At 31.1% G+C, this 17,285-nt stretch overlaps 1 protein-coding gene across 1 annotated transcript in view; it reads right to left on the reverse strand.

The window, feature by feature from the left end:
- LOC129971495 (transmembrane protease serine 2-like) overlaps positions 1–16,923 on the reverse strand; it is a 121,847-nt gene extending 104,924 nt beyond the window's left edge. The window contains exon 1 of the mRNA XM_056085322.1: positions 16,602–16,923. The gene's annotated coding sequence lies outside the window, so the exon portion shown is untranslated. The remainder of the gene's footprint in view (positions 1–16,601) is intronic.
- Positions 16,924–17,285: the final 362 nt, after the last annotated feature.

The raw sequence follows: 17,285 nt of genomic DNA on the forward strand, positions 1-17,285 counted from the left end.
TCATCGATCACAGTTGTTTTCAAAGCTGAAATATAAGTTTTATGTTCATCTTATGACTTTTTATTGTTTAAATGATTATTTTTATATCGTTGATAAAATAGATTATTTTATTAACTTATTTTATTAGCTATTTTTTTAAAGATTTTTTTTTTAAGTTTTATCGCTTATCGTTTTTTATTTCGTATCGTTTTATATTTTTGTATTGTTTGGTAAAATAGCTTATTTTAATTATAACACTAGCTAACTTTTTAAAGGATTTTTTTAAAGTTTATATTTCAGATTTATAAAATTACAAATATCTATTAAATCCTAAGTATTTTTGGAGTTATAACTTTTACATGATTTTTCAAACATTTTCAGCTAGATTCGATTTGAATATTCAAAACCAAAGTGGATATTACTTCCTTTTTCATAGTAGTTTTCTAATCTTGCAAAGATAATAAAGAAAGTTATTAATATTACAATTATACAACCATTTGCTGTAAATGTGAATGTAAGTGCACTAAGATCTGGAATTATTCATAGTCAGCTATTTTTCGATATAGTGGTTTAGAGAATGTATAGTAATCGTCAAAAAATTCGAACTCGAGATTTGACGAATTTCCACGTTTTTGCCTTCTCCGAGTTCGAAAAACACATTTTTGTCAAATTTCCGTCTATCTGTCTGTCTGAGAAAAAGATAATTCAAAAAATATTTGAGCTAGATGGTTGAAATTTAGATGTTCATTTGCCTTAAAAACTAAACATTGCATAGATTTATTTTAAGGTAAAATCGACATTTAAGACAAAAAAGTGTGTCATATTCTTGCTCCTTGAAAACTGCAATAAAAGTACCAAAAAATGATTATAACGACAAAAGCTGATATTTAAAATATATAAAGACTTTAAAATTTAATTATATTAAAATCTATTTAAAATTAAATCGATAAAAATTATACGACGTAATAATAATAAATTAAATCAAGTTTTGCAAATTTATATTAAATATAAAATAGTAAGGGCATTATTGTGAATAAAGAAGAAAAAAAAAGAAATTAATTTAATTTTTCTTAAATATAGAAGTTAATTTAATGTATAAGGTATTATTGAGATCTTATATTATTTATATCATCTAATTTATCAGGCACACAGTCACTATTTATTAATGTTATAATGCTTCTATGTTATTGAATTTTTTTTAATCAACTGTATATATATATATATATATATATATATAACCTTATTATGGAAATATTGCTAAAATCAGAAACTTCAAATATTGTATACCGTGTAACCTATTAAAATTTTTAAAAAGTGACATCATTTTATAATTTTTTTCCTCTTGTAACCAGCATTTTAAAGTGCTTCCATACTAAAATTTACTTCTATAAAATGAAAGAATCACAATATGTGGTATCCTTTAATTTAACAAAATAGCAAAATTTCTAGACTAATTTTATATAAGTATGTCTTGGAGACGCACGACATTCGAAATATAAACGTTAATTTTTCAAAACTCAGAATAGAATCATTTGAATGTTTTGCGCAGACGATTAAACATACATTTTTGAGTTGATTACTCATTTAATGAGATAAGATAAGGAAATATTTTAGTCAAACTTCTTTTTAATTCAGAATTATTATCATAATTAATTAATTAATAAAATGTAATTAAACTAAAAAAAATTAACTCAGTGGCGCGACAGCCCATGTGGGCCAAGGCCTACAGTGCCCATATTTGCTTTCTTGACCGAGAGCCCTGGGGTGCAAAGCATATGTCCCGGTAGGGTAGTAGTCACCCTAACGAGGAACCCCCCAGTGTTTAGTTCTACTAAGCATGCTTGGTCCTCAGTTTATCGACCCCCATATTGTAATTAATACAATAAAAATATGCTGTAATTTATTATATTATTTTTTAATGAATACACTTTTACATACTGTTGAAATATACATACTAATTCAAGATAATTCTTAAATCAACGGATACCCTTTTTTATGTCCCGATTTTAATTTCACAAAAATACGAAACTGTTCTTTATTCCCGAGTTTATTAGAAAGATAATTCAAACATCTTGTCTGACATATGATAACACTTAAGGCATTATTTTAACAAACTTTATTTTAAGGCAAAACGGAATAGATTTCCATCGATTTGCGAAATCCAGAGAGCATTCTTTCTAAAATCGTTTGCTTAAAAATTTAGCACTTATTATATGAAACTATGAAAAGAATTAAATTTTATAATTAATATGACGTATTTTTTTTAAATTTCGAAGCATTATTAATGCAACAAAAATTTCTTTTTTACTTATAATAACTAAATATAGCGTCCATTAGTTCATTCTGCGTTAATGAGTTTTACACTATGAAACTATTAATTTATGCACTATAAGTTTCTTTCTAAAATCATTTACAAAAAAATATTATCACTTACGGTATAAAATTATGAAAAGAAATTAATTTTATAATTAATACGACGTATTTTTTTTTAAAATTTAGAAACATATTAATACCACAGAATTTTTTTTGTATTAATAACTAAATATTACATCGGCCATTTTATTCTTTGCTAATCAATTTTACACCATGCCATTTTTCAGAAAGAATGTGACTCAAAAAACAATATTATGCTTAAAAAAACCCAAGAGGATAATTCCGATGCAGATCCAAATATTTAACAGCAGAAAATATTTTGCCTCTTTAACAAACGCATAATACGATACCAGAAGAAAAATGGTGCAGAAACACCACCTCATCTGCCGTTTTCCCATCATCGCAAATGAACAATGAGCCTCACCCGCTAATGAAGCATCAAAGAATAAATAACAAACCCATTCCGCATCTTGCTAACGAAAGTTATGAACTTGGGGGATGGAGATGCAAATTAAAATAATTCGGAAAAGGGGATGCAGAGAATCTAGAAGTTTTCTGAAGAAAACGAGTGCGCACTTCCTCGGCTAGGAACTTGATTGTCTCCTTTATGCAGCGAGTTAATGAAGCTGTCGAAGCCTGATTAAAGCTGCATGGCAAACAAAGAATAAATAGGAATGTGAAAGTTGTTAAACAATTTTCTGGGAAGAGTTTTCTGATAGAGTTTTCTCTAATCTTTTTAGGGAGGAGGAAGTGGGATTTTCGGGGAGAGTGAATAACAATAACTAGGAATTAGTTTGAGAAATCTTTTGCATTATATGACATCCAGAAGCTTAACTTACAGAAATATTCTTATATTTTAAAATATTTTTTTTTTTACAGTCTTATAAGTCGCTTTGGCAATATTCCACACTATTAATGGTATTAATTAGTAATACCAAATAAATTTAATAAACAAGATTTATCACTAAAAATTAAGTTTAAATTATACATGCAGAATAATGTGCCGAAATTAATTGGTTTAGCTTAGCTTAGTTAAATGAACATCTCGTTTTTTTAAAGCCAGGGCTATTTTGGAACGGAGTTCATCATTTTGAACCGCGGTCAGATGAAGAGGATGATACCTGAAATGCACCCCCTCTCCAAACTTCCACACCACACCAAGGGAAGGACGTTTGGCCCCGACGGATTTAACGTGCATCAGACCGGTTCTTCGGTGGAATCGGGTCTCGAGCCTGAAACCCTCCAGTTCCGAAGCCGAGTCCTTACACCAGGCTACCCCAGCCTTCTGAAAATTTCTTCTTTGCCGGAAATTTCTCATTTCCGTTTTTGTGATACCTCCGAGGCAGGGCAGAATTCGTTATTAAAATCAGAAGGAGTGGTCTTCTTAAAATTTTCTTGCATGCGCTCTAATAAACTTGTCATTCCAGATAACGCCTTGCCTTGCACTGGTATAAAATAGTTTCGAAGTATCAACTTTTGGCGTGAACTTAACATTTTTACTTATCCTATCACGTCATCCTAAGGCAAATTTTTGGCAATTAATTCCTGGCAAGTAGTTAATAGAATCCAGAAATCAAATTTGTGCTTTTGACAAGTTTTTCTCAATCGATTTAAACAAAAATTCGACTCAAAACTTTGTCAAATGCAATTATACATACGTAAGAGTCCCATATGTAATTTGATATACTTATGACATTGCGTTTTTGAACTATCGCGTTTACATGTTTCTGCAAATACAGACCGACAGACAGTCAATCCTTTTTTGATTTTGGCTCAAAATTTGACAGTTGTCTACAGTATTGATAAATTTGTGTACCAAATCTCATCTATCTAGCTCTCTTTGTTTTACAATTATCGTGTTAACTTATATTTGAACACTCGGACATTCAGACTTCCTCTGAGCTGATTTTGCTAAAAATTTGATAGAAATCTAGAAACTTCGTGTAAAGACTGCATACCAAATTTGAACCGTCTATCTCAAAGCTTTTTTGAGATATCTTTGTTTTAGACAGACAAACGGATGTTTTCCAAAAATGTGTTCTTCGAACGCAGGAAAGTCTAAAACGTGGTGATTCGTCAAAATGTCGAGGTCGAATTTTTGGATGATTACTATACTTTTTCTGTACTACGTATACGAGAAAATTAAAATTTGTCTGGGCGTGCAATGCCTAATGCTCGTCCTTAAATAAGTGCAAGGAACACGCGGTTTCGCGCGTTAAGATGTATGTACACACTTGTAACTTCGAAAATCGTTCAAAATATCGAATATTTTTTATTGCTTAATAATGTTCTCTGATCCTTTAGCTTTCAAACGATACCAAAATGTTGTCAATATTCAAAATATTTCTGGAGTTAAAATTATTTTTCTTGAGGTGCATTCATTAAAAACTCTAGTTACGCATTTTTTTAAAACTCATTTTATGAAGAATGATATTTTTCTGCTGTGTAGCTTCATTCAAACAATCATAACTCAACAAAAAAATGAACCAAATACAATTATTTATATATCAAAATAATCTTTATGAAATAGCGGATGTTTTGTGCCTCAATCAAAGTTATATTTATAGAAATAAATTCTTGATAGCTATTTAAAAGTTAAAATGACAGAAAAAATCTCGCTGTTTCTATTCGTTGTTAATGAAAAAATTGTTAAAAAAAAACTATACATTTTTATAACTTGATTGAGGCAGACAACACGAAGACTAATATTAGGCTTAAATTCCAACTAGAATTGTGTGTCTGTACAAATTAGAATTTAAGATATCATGTTTCAAAAAATAGGCTAATTAGCTCATTAAATATTATTTAAATAGTTAATAATTACTCTAATATGGTTTTTTCTCACTGAAATAAGTTTGAACATATATTAATGACCTACTGTAAAAAAACTGGATTTTTAAAGTTCAAATTAAAAAAAAAATCTTCTAGTGTGTACGTACACCTTAAGGAAGATTAAGTAAGACGGATTCATAAACACGAATCAAAGCCTAAGACATTATCATAAGATATATCATATGATCACAGGTTCGAATTTCATTTGTTTGTTTGTTTTCATAGTAGGTAATATCTAAAAGTCTTTCGGTGATTATATATCTTTAAATTTAAGTTTTATTAAATAAATTTATAGATGCAAATTCTACGTAAAAATAAAAATTAATTGCGACGCTTATTTGCAGAATGAATTGATTTAGTAAATAAAAATAATGAACTCTATCTAGAGCTTTCCTTACATATTTCGAGCTACAGTTGCCCTTATTGACAAATCATTAAAATCAAATTTTAATCATTTTGTACTCACTGCTGTAATAATCACAATTGGCTATTTTTTATTATCTGAAGTCCTATTTTAAGTCAGTAATATTTTTAGTTAATGAAAAGAATTGAATTACGGAGAGTCTTGACTGAAGATGCAAGTGCAGAGTTTTCAAAAGTTTTAAACATTGCGACTCAGCTTTTAGAAACTGAACCTTAAACAATCCACTTCATCCTAAGCGCAATCATTTTTTTTTCAGAAGAACAGCAAACACTCTTTACAGATGAGTGTTACAGATTTTATGAGTCAAAACAGATTACATACAGATTTTATGAGTCAAAAAAGGATTTTAGTAGAGAAAAAAATATTTATTTTTTAAATATAATGAATGCCTTCATAAAATGATAACGAACCGCTTCGAAATGAATGCCTACACAAACTGAATCAACCGTTTATAAGAAAAGGGTTAATTAGTTAGTAAGTTAGTTATATTAACGTCCCGTTTTTAAGCAACACTGGGCTATTTTGGGATGGACTTCGTAATTTTGAACTGTGGTCAGATGACGAGGACGACACCTGAGCTGGCACCCCCTCTCCACACCACGTCACACCAGCGGGAGGACGTTTGGCCTTGACAGATTTAACGTGCAACAGACCCCCTTACACGACGGTTCTTCGGTGGAATCGGGTCTCGAACCTGAAACCCTACGGCTCAAGAACCGAGACCTTACCACTAGGCCACCGCGGCCCTATAAGAAAAGGGAGTTTCTGATTAGTAGAATGAAATCCGAAGTGAAGTGACATAATTTTTTAAAAAAGTGTTGTTCTTTTTTTTTCGTGACGTTGCTACTTTGCGATTTGATGAAGATATTGCATTCATATCACATTTTGAAAATTGTGGAAGAATACATAGACATTTAAGAATTTCACTGAAGGGTAACTCAGATTGTGGATGAGAAGTGTTCATATACGTAAGTAATTTTTTCATTTCTCTAATGGTACAGAAATGGTGTAGATTCGCGCTGTCTCCATACCATTAATGGATTGTACACCAATCGTAGGGGGTGGGCATTTGGCTGCTCCGTAATGGGGATCATTTTGCATTCATTTTAATATTTGACTATGCTGCCGCTGTGGCTCGATCTTCAGATTACTTTAAAGTAAAATATTTATTGGCATATATATATAATTATTTTAATATCATATCTTTAAACCAAGGATTCTATGTCCGACTAAGGTCATTATTAGTCATTAAGCAGAAATGCCTACTTATAGAAGATTTACAATTTCTTTCCTTGAATTTGTGTATTTGAAGATAATATCTCAAATTAGATATCACAAATTCTCTTGCTTCTGAATGCCTTGCATCAGGAAGCAAATAATGTGAAGCGTTAGATTATTTGTAATTCACATGAATTTATCAAGTAATCCCATACTTTGTTCAACTACTAAATTCAATTATTAAAATGGTCGATTTCGGGAAATGCAAAATATAATTTTGGATTTCTTTTTCAAACATAAGTAAAATAAGTATAAAATAATAAAATATAAATTAAATGGGTAGGAATCAAAATTATTCTTTGAAGTGGTATGCAATTAATTTTTGATTTATGAATTAAAAATTTCAATAATATTGGTAATGGCATTTTTCTATTTGATTTCTTTGTCTTACATATAATCATTTTCTGTTGAACTTTGAATATGAACATTTTATTAAATCTCTTTTTAAAATATTTTTGTTCATTTAAATACCAGACAAATGTTTAGACATTTAATTAAAATACTAAATGATATTGTGAGCTTGTTGATATATTAAACGAACTGGCATAGTAAAACCAAACAGGGCTCATATGCTAATAAACTCCATCAACCAAACAACCCAATTAATTTAAATACATTTAACTTCAAATATTTAATGGAATTTTGATGTTGTATTTAAAAGGAAATGTTGTTTGATTGATTCATTTTCTAGAACTTTAATGCAAAATTAATTTTGTAACAATTAAATATTCGTACTCGCAATATATTTGGAATCAAAAATATTTACTAGTCAGAATCGGATTTATTTAGTGATATTTGCATTTGAAAAGCAAAGCAAGACTGATGGTGCACCAAATTAAATTATTATAAGGCTATTACTCATGGATTATCATATGTTTGATTCTTATCCAGATTATCTAAACTAATTATTCCATATTATCTAATCTAGCGAAACTTCTCAACTTGTTGTATTATCTTCTTATAAAAGAGAAATACAACTGGTCAATTAAATTCTAAATTAATGGGTCTTAATTTTTTTAGTATTAGGGATCCAAACTTTTGTTAGCTCTTATTTGAGAATCTTATTATTATAATTTATTTTTTTCTTTCTAAGAAATTTTAAATTCGTAAATGATCAGCGTTAAAATAGCTATTGAGTGATTCGTATGTATTTACTCATTTTTAATATGCCGTTTTATTTTTGAATTACATGCATTTTACTTACGAAAAATGATGATCAAAGGTGGATTCAAGTATTTTTCTTGTCTAGGGAATGCATATATGAGCTCTTCTTTTAATAAAATGATCAATTCAGTTTTACATTTCAGCACTTTTTCAATATGTAAAGGATTTATTTTAGGTTAATATTTTTTTTATTTTATTAACTTTGTGAATGCTTATCTGTTTATTTATCAATTAGGATGCAGATTGTCAGTCATTCATATTAATATTTTTGAAGCAAATGCTCAGTTTATAAATATTCTAATTAAGTGAACTCAGTGAAACATATATGAACCTGACCAGTTACTCTTATTGAAGTGTTATTATTTTCAAAATATTTCATCTTTCATAGAATTTGTATAATTTACAAACTTATTTTGATTGATAAAATTTTTACCCTTTGAACTCGGAAGAACAATTGGATGCGTGATTATTTATCTTATATAAGGACTTATTGTTTCGAAAAATAAATTTACGTAATTGTTACCAGTTTCCTTAAAAAATTAATTTGCATTTATTTACCTCTATGTATGTATTTTTTAGCAATCAAAATTTTTTTAAAAATGCCCAAATGATGCACCGATTTGAATGCTGATTGTGAGGAGCCATTAGAGTGCAAATATTTAATATTTTATCCTTAATAGAATTTCTTTTCTGGAAACTTATTTATTTGATGGCTAGAAAAGCTAGTAAATTTTGTAAGAGATCTACAGGTGGCCTACTCTCAGCGTGGTGACCTTAAGCAGTTGCCTAATCGGAAATACTTTCAAGGATATTGGTTGTTCCTGAGATGAGATATATCCTTGAGATAAATAATTCATATAAATAACACTTGTAGCACCTCTTTTTCTTTGAGCAGAGAGCGCCCCTCGTGGCGTTTTACAGAAACCCGTTGTGGCGTTTACAGACGAGCAGTTGAACGGGAGTCCTGCAGCCTGAGGTCGGGTTTTTTTCTATGCGCAACCCTTGCACCGAATGCTTTCGGTTGGAAATGGTGGAATTCCTCCGCCATACTGTTTACTTTAACTTACTTGTTTTGTGTGTGTGTGTGTGTGTGTGTGTGTGTGTGTGTGTGTGTGTGTGTGTGTGTGTGTGTGTGTGTGTGTGTGTGTGTGTGTTTTGTAATTTTTGTAGTGTAGTTGTGTTTGTGCATATTAAAAATATTATATTTAAAAACCGGGCTGTTCAGTGGAAAGTCGCAACGCACTCACTATACACTTTTTTTCAGAAGCATTTGGATCCATTTGTAAACGATGCATTTAAATGGTGTTTTTATTAAATTGCAATTGGAAGATTAGAAAAGTAAGAAATAATGCGTTTGGTATCGTACGTGCTAGAGGCTGATGATCATGAGACAAACTGTGCATATTGACAAACTGTCCACAATGACACACTCTGTTGTTTTTCCGCTCATGTTACCAACCAGAATTGCCTTTTTGCAGCATACTCAGTTATAATTTTATCATGATTCAAACTTATATTTTTAATATAAAAGGAAAACCAGAATCGAGTGAATTAAGTCAATCATGCCACTCACGAGCTAAGAAATAAAACGAAAATTCACGAGAAAGTCGTCTAAATAATTCGTGACAAATATGAAAAAAACTCATAGAAAGGATCAACCCCCTAACCATTACAAACAGAATAAAAATCCGAAATATTAGATATTTACGAATACGAAGCACCACAAACCATTCGAACTGAAGCATTCTATTTCGAATAACAATGAAGTTTTCACTCCAATTCGATGCTAAGCATTTCGGTGAATTGATGATGGGCAGATGCTCTTCGCATAATGGCTGTTGTTTTCCAGGAAAGGCAAATTCATCATGGAATAACATACATTAAACCGATCAATAATTGGAAAATGGAATAGAACAGATGATTACTTTCTAGTAGTGAAAGATGTGCATACGTTTTAACAAAAGATGTGTTAGTCAGTGAAAGAATTAAATAATGTATCATCGTCTCATTTTTCTATTGTGACAAACATTATATATGCTTATTCTGATATGCAATGCATATTTTGCGCTTTTGAAATTTTCCCGAAAAGTGAGAAAGGCTGGGGAAAAAGAATAGATGAGATTTAAAATTTTGTTATTACATTAATAATAAAAATGAATATGTATGTATGCTCTGTAGAGCAGATCTTTCGACCTAGAGCTATCCAACTTGACATTATACATATATATTCTATGGAGGGTATTAATGTGCCCCTTGGAATTTTTTAATTTTTAATTAGTTTTAATTAATTAAAAATTAAATTTTTGATATTTACCATTGATAACTTCAGGAATTAATTTTATATTAGAATAAAATTCAGATAATTATTTTTAATTGTTATCAGTTTTTTGCCACATAACCAATTAAAGCAAGTTTAAGCTTATTTTACTACAACAATATGTTTTGTGGTTGAAGCAAAATTCAAATAAGTAATTAATATTTCACTCTGCTCTTCTTTCTATTGTAGATGATCAAGATATGAAATTTCGACTTATATTTCCATATTAAGTAAATTCCAGGCAAGCATAAGGCTTGCTTTTAATAAAATTTTGTACAAACTCATACTATTAATTTAACTTCAGAATCAAGCAGTTATGAAATTTTTTTAACTACACCCATATTCTAACATTGATACTATCTCTTATGATATAATTGGATGTATAAAGACATATATAGAAAATAAATACACTGCGCAATGAACAGAACGGTGCGCTGTTTCTAAAATAGTATGAGTTTTATATTTATCAAAATGAGAAGCTTAATATTTTGCAGAGAAAGATAGTTACACAATTTTTAATTACAAACTTTAACAACCATTAATCACGGCTAATTGATCGCCAAAGACAGATAGTTGATATTAAGCATAATGATAGAGCTAACTCTCCATTATCAATATGCGCTGTATATTAAGTTTGCTTATTCATTTCAACCATATAGGTTATGGAAAGATAACGACGCTGGTTATTGTTGTTTCTAATGGCACTTATCAGCACGATTTTAAGCCGAGAGAGCGTCTCTTGTTTCAGTAGCGCCATATAGGGCCAAGAGTACGTCTTAGCTATTCACGCATCACAATCCTTTTTACGAGACGAACTTCATTCATGCATTTCCTTCATTCATCCACAGATCGTAATTTAGACCTGAATCGGAGAACAATCATCTCTGAACCAGTGGTATTGTATCGACATGGACAACTTTGTGACCAAGACAGATTTACACGTGCACCAGTCACCACATACGCGGGGAGTTTTCGGCCGGCAGGGTTCGAACTCACAATCCAAGAGAGGCGAATCCTACCAACCAGGTTATCCCGGCTCCCAAGATAACGTCTGGAATAAAGAAATGAGATCTGGCTGTCTCGGTATAGTTATTATAGATAAATAGCAATATTTACTTAGAACCTGAATAGGCAGGCGTCAATGGAAATAAAATTGGATTCAAATTCATTGCCAAATAAACATGACGCTCATTCAAGATTATGTGCGTTTGATTTTTTGCAGAAATTTAGGTATTTACAGAACACAACAGCAGAAAAAATTTCGACTCTAGCATTTCGAGGTTACGGTGGTCAGGTAGTAAGATCTTGGATTTGGGACCGGCAAGTTCCAGGTTAGAGATAGGATTCCACCGAGGAATGCCACATAAGCGGGAGTTGATTTCGCGCTAAATTTTATAAAGCCGAATATCCTTATGCTTGCATAGCGAGGAAGTTTCGACATGGGTGCTAACTCAGATGATATATCGCCCTATTCCCGTGGTTATAAATTAAGAAGTTTGTACGAAAATAGTCCTAGAGTTCCATTAAAATAGGTTGTGAACTAAGTAAAATATTAAGTCAATAACAGCAGTTCGATAAAGCGGTTTCAACACAATTTAGAGCAAAATTATTATAGACTTCTTATAATAAAGGATCTTTATTGGATAGTTTATATATAACTCACTGCAAAGAATTATGTCACTCGTTCTATAATTCAACATTTTGATAACGTATTCCCCAAACTATTCGATGAAAACAGAAGCAACGTTTGGCGCAGCATAGCCATGTCTGACTTTTGTGCCATTAAAATCCAACTTCAACCAACCAGACCCTTAAATTTTCTTTTAATTTTGATACATGGAATTGTAACTTTACAAAATATGTTAAATTCTTTATAATATTTATCTTTACTCATAGAATCATATTTGAGATGATATATTCATTCTTTTACTGTGGTGGATTTCCAACTATCTGCCAACGGAAGGTAGGCTGAAAGGGGCAAGAAGTAAGTCGATTAAAAAAACCCTTTTTCCTAGTTGCCAAATAAATAATTTTGTAAAAAAAATACAAACTCAATGAAAAATATTAGGATAATATTTACTTGATAAAGTATAATTAGTCAAATTTTGTATTGCACTCCCTTAATTATTAGAATGTCTATAAAAACCGAAATCTGCTTCAGTAATATAGTTTACAAATTAAGCAGTATGAGTATTAAGCAGTATAAGTAAAACAAATACGTATTCCTGAAATTTATAAAGTAAAAAAGTATTAAAATAAATTATTAACTTGTTAAAAATTTGTTGAACTGTGAAATTAAATTTACCATAAACGATAGCCCTCATAATATCCTCTGTCTGAGATCACAAAATCCACCATCTATGTGATTTCACAGTTTGACATTATCTTGAGATAAAGATTGAAGTATAATCTTTGACTATAATTTTTTCTATAAAGCAGCAGCGTTCCTATAACACTGTTTTGACTCAACGTTGTATACATTTTGCATATCTGTGTTGATCTTTGACTTCATTAAGATATTCAATTCAAAAGGAAAAAATTAATCGCAATTTAATTGTTTCATTTAAAGTAGAACAGGAAGAATACAAAAGGACAACAACAATAAGATAAAACTTTAAATATGAATGAAAATATTAACTCTATTCTATCTTACCACGCATTTATTTACAAATGTTTTTCTGCCATGTTATCGGCAAAGTGCTCGTGTTTGCCTTAAGCTTAATTGAATCTTTTGTTGTTTTGCACAATGTCTTCGCCAGATCTTTTATTTGCTTTAGGGTCTTTTCAATTTTCTTCCACCCCATTTGTTTCGTTTTTACATCAAGGTATACAATAATTCGCGCTTTAAAAATCTATTGTTTTCCTTTGCAGTCTTTTCCATGAAAAAAAGTAGCAATTCAGGCTCATAATTACATTTGGCTCCGAAAGCGTTCCGTTGTTATATTGCGTTTAATATTTTTAAAAAGAACATTTTGCAGAATGAGTTATTTTCATTTCATAATTACCAGAAAGGTTTTTTTTTCATTCTCTGGTGGACTATAAAAAGAAGATAAGATCAGAGAACAAAATGAATTTATTACCAAAAGTTATGTACAACCATGGTTACTGATCGATATATTAGATTGAGACATTTGTCGAATCGGTGGATAAGTTTCTTATCCCCTCCCAATGATGTGAAATGAGCCTTAACCTTTTTAGTAGTTACTCTTTAATCTGAAACCTTTGCCCTCCTACCAATTCTTCAGCTGAAGGAAGATATGGAATTTACTCGGCTCTAAGCCGCGTTCTAGATGATAGTGGAAAACAGCAAAAGATATTGTTCAAACAGTAGATCAAGAGGTTTGAAAGAAACGGAGAATGTTGGAACTTTAGACAACAAGTTGGCTGACAAGCATGTCAAAACTGGTTCAAAGGAACGCTTATGCCCATCTCACGTCATTGACAGCAAGTCGAAAAATAACCATGAGAATACATAACTCTTGGTGTTGAATACATTTTGTTTCCTACACTTGTATTTTAGTTATTGTCCATTGGAGACTGAAAAAATCTGGACCCTGTGATTTTTAAAATAGCAAAGATGTAATAAGAATTTTCAAATTTTAAAAGCAAACACCAAATTCGGCTGTCTAGCTACCTGTTTTCTGAATTCTCACGTTTTCATCCACTCAACTAAACAGACCGGTAACTTAACCATTTGACGAATTTGGTCGCAAATATGCTGCATATCTAAAATTCTGATGTTGAATACACATATAAAAATTTCAGTTACGTATAAGGTTCCATGTCTACGTCATACAAAAAGAGAAACTATACTATTAGACAGATTTTACAACTTGTATCGCTTACCAGAAATCAATCGAGTTAGTCTACTGAGCTCACAAAGACATAATTCTTAAAATAGCTTTTTTCGTACTCGTGGGTGTTTCGTGGGTTTAAAAGTGGGGATATATCAAAATCTCGAGGTCGAATTTCCTCATATTTTCTTTCTGCATGCCTTTTACGTGAGAAAGCAAAAATTGATAATGGTATAAGTAAATTTCTAGCAACTCGATACCAACATGGATGCTAGTTTGTGGTGAATCACAGACTAAGCAATTGCTTAGAGTCAAAGGTTGGGGCTGGGAAGAAGTTGCAAAATTGATTAAAATGATATTAGTTTAATCTCCAAATAAAGTTGTAAAAACGTAAATTTGAAGGATTATATAATCTTAGGATAATATTGACACTTTGTGAAGTACAATTAGCCAGGGTCCTACACACTTCATTCACTTAATTATTACAGCATTTATAAATATCTAACAATGTGTGCAAATTTGGACATCACATAGATATAAAACATAATAAATAAATATCTTAAAATTATGCATTTTCACTAAATTACCTAAATAATAATATAAAATAAATCACTGACATTTTGATAAAATTAAAAACGTTTCGAGTTGTGAAACGGATTTAACAGTGCTGATTAAAAGTGTCTCTTAATGCGTTCTGCCTAGGTATCGCAATATATCTAAATACACCACCAATATTAGCGGGCATTGACTTTGATTTATTGAAGATGGTTACTATATTGTGTATATTGATATGAATATTTAAAAAAATTAAAATAATAGAATGAAATCGTAACTGAGCAGTAGGACTGAAATTTGTTCTCGAAAGCTATCGTCATCTATCTATAATAATCAAAAACGATATTTCATCCCTCTTCTGTATATCCTCTTTGAGAAGCATATCTGAATATGAAATTATTTTGTTAAGGAAAACTTCTAAGACAAACAATTTTATGCTAACTTTATTTTTACTTTCTCGTAAACAAGGAGTAAGGGTTGTAATCATCGAAAAGTTAAATGTCAAGATTTTGACGAACCAACACGCGTTAGACCTTTATCGAAAAACACATTCTTGGCATTATATCTGTCTGTTTTTTGAACACGATATCTCAAAAACGTCTTTGAGCTAGACAGATGAAATCTTATGTATGGGCGTAACATCAAATTAGTAGATTTCTATCAAATTTTGAATGAAATATATTCTGAGGAAGTTTACCTGTCCGGTTAGTTGAACGTAATTTAACATGTTATCTACAAAAACAAAGAGTCAGATGGATAAAATTTGATAAAAGTTTAGCGTCTAAAATTTGGAATCAAACTTGTCAAGAGGTTGACCAATCTATCTTTCTGTGCATTCACAAGCATATAAGCACGGTATGACTTGGTATGTATGCAATTTGGAATGCGTTTTTCATGACTACATTTGTAAATACTGTGTCAAATTTTGATTTCATTCGGTCTGAAAAAAAGGCGTCCAAAATACGCATCCGGTATTCATATACTTTGTATTAACCAATCTTTGTATCGTATTTGGCGATTAATCGTTAAAGAAAATCCCCAACTCGTATTCTAATGGCATGCATTTAATAATATATTGGCGCATTTACTAGAGAATAAACCGGAAAGTTTTGGCAAGACCTCTCCCACTAGTTGCAATTATTACTACACTTATTGACTCGTTAGACTGTGTTTGAATCAATTATTAACTAAGGTGAGTCTTCATTATCTCGGAAACTCCACGTTATTCAAATATTTAAGACCATAAATCATTGCAACTGTTGCTAATTATTTGCAATGGAATAAGAGGAATACTCTACAAAATAACTGATACAATAAAATGTGTTTTGTAACCCAATGAATGGAAAGAAGGGGTGTGGCAATAATTGCTGAAAACGCTAATTAGTGTTTCTGGGCATAACCTTAACATAAAGCTAGTTTTTACCCGAAACTGTAGTATGCAAGAGAAAATTAGCTTGACAAGGAAGTTGAAAATCTTATTGATGAGACGATTTTTTTACTGACAATTGTATTTGCAAAGAAATTTCTATTTATTTAAATGAATTTTACATGTAAAATTATTATATTTAAGAAGCATGGTCTCTCGCAAACATAAATGGTACAGCTTTTAATGCTAAATTTTATTTTTTTATTCCATAACATTAGATGACATCTGTCATTTAGGGAATGACCTATCTTACTGATTCAATTTACATTCCAAAGAATAGGTGAACTATTTGTAGATTATATGTAATTTTTACTTTAAAATGTAGCATTTCTGAATGATTTAATTTCAGTTTATATATTTGAGAAATAATAATTTGGTACTCGGACTCGCGGACATGACGACTAAGGGGTTAAATCAACATATACCAATCATGCAAACAAGCTAAACGTTCATACTTACATTATCCTTAATATGCAAGATGTCTTGAGTGTCAGCAACAGAATGTTCCGTGGGACAGCACTCAACGTTTTTCTAATGGACAAACTAAAACTCTAACTTTCAATAAATTATTGGAAAACAGAATCATTTTTTTACCAATTAAAAATAATTAAGAAAATAATACTGCAACTCCAATCTACCTTGCGACTCGAGGAGTTATTTTTCAACCAACTCCCAACAATAAATTGCGCGAGAACTGGAGAAACAAAAACCTTCTGGCCGACCGCTCTTTTTCTTTGCCGAGGGGCGGAAATTTGAATAAAGAACAGAAGCGAAGTGATGAGAGAAAGAATTCACGTGTGATGCCACCAGCCGCGAAATAGAATCTGAAGGTAGTACCCCTCCGAGTTGGTGGCCGAACGATAGCGCTGCGGAGGCAACACGATTGATTTTTGGCTACCCATTTCCCACCCTCTCGCTCGACTGTGTTCACCCCTTTTCTTCACCGTGTGCCGCTAGCATTTTGGGAGGACACTCCCCCCCTCCCCTTGCTAAACTTCCTTCCTTCCCCCGTCCCAATCAGATTATAGAGTTTTTATTTTTATTTATTTTTCGAAAGAAGAAACGATGTGTTCATAAAAAGAAATAAAAATATTGAAGAGGCTTTAAAATTTCTTTTGAGATGGAAAATTTTTCGTTTAGATG

Source organism: Argiope bruennichi, chromosome 6 (assembly GCF_947563725.1).
Source record: "Argiope bruennichi chromosome 6, qqArgBrue1.1, whole genome shotgun sequence".
Taxonomy (NCBI): Eukaryota; Metazoa; Arthropoda; class Arachnida; order Araneae; family Araneidae; genus Argiope; species Argiope bruennichi.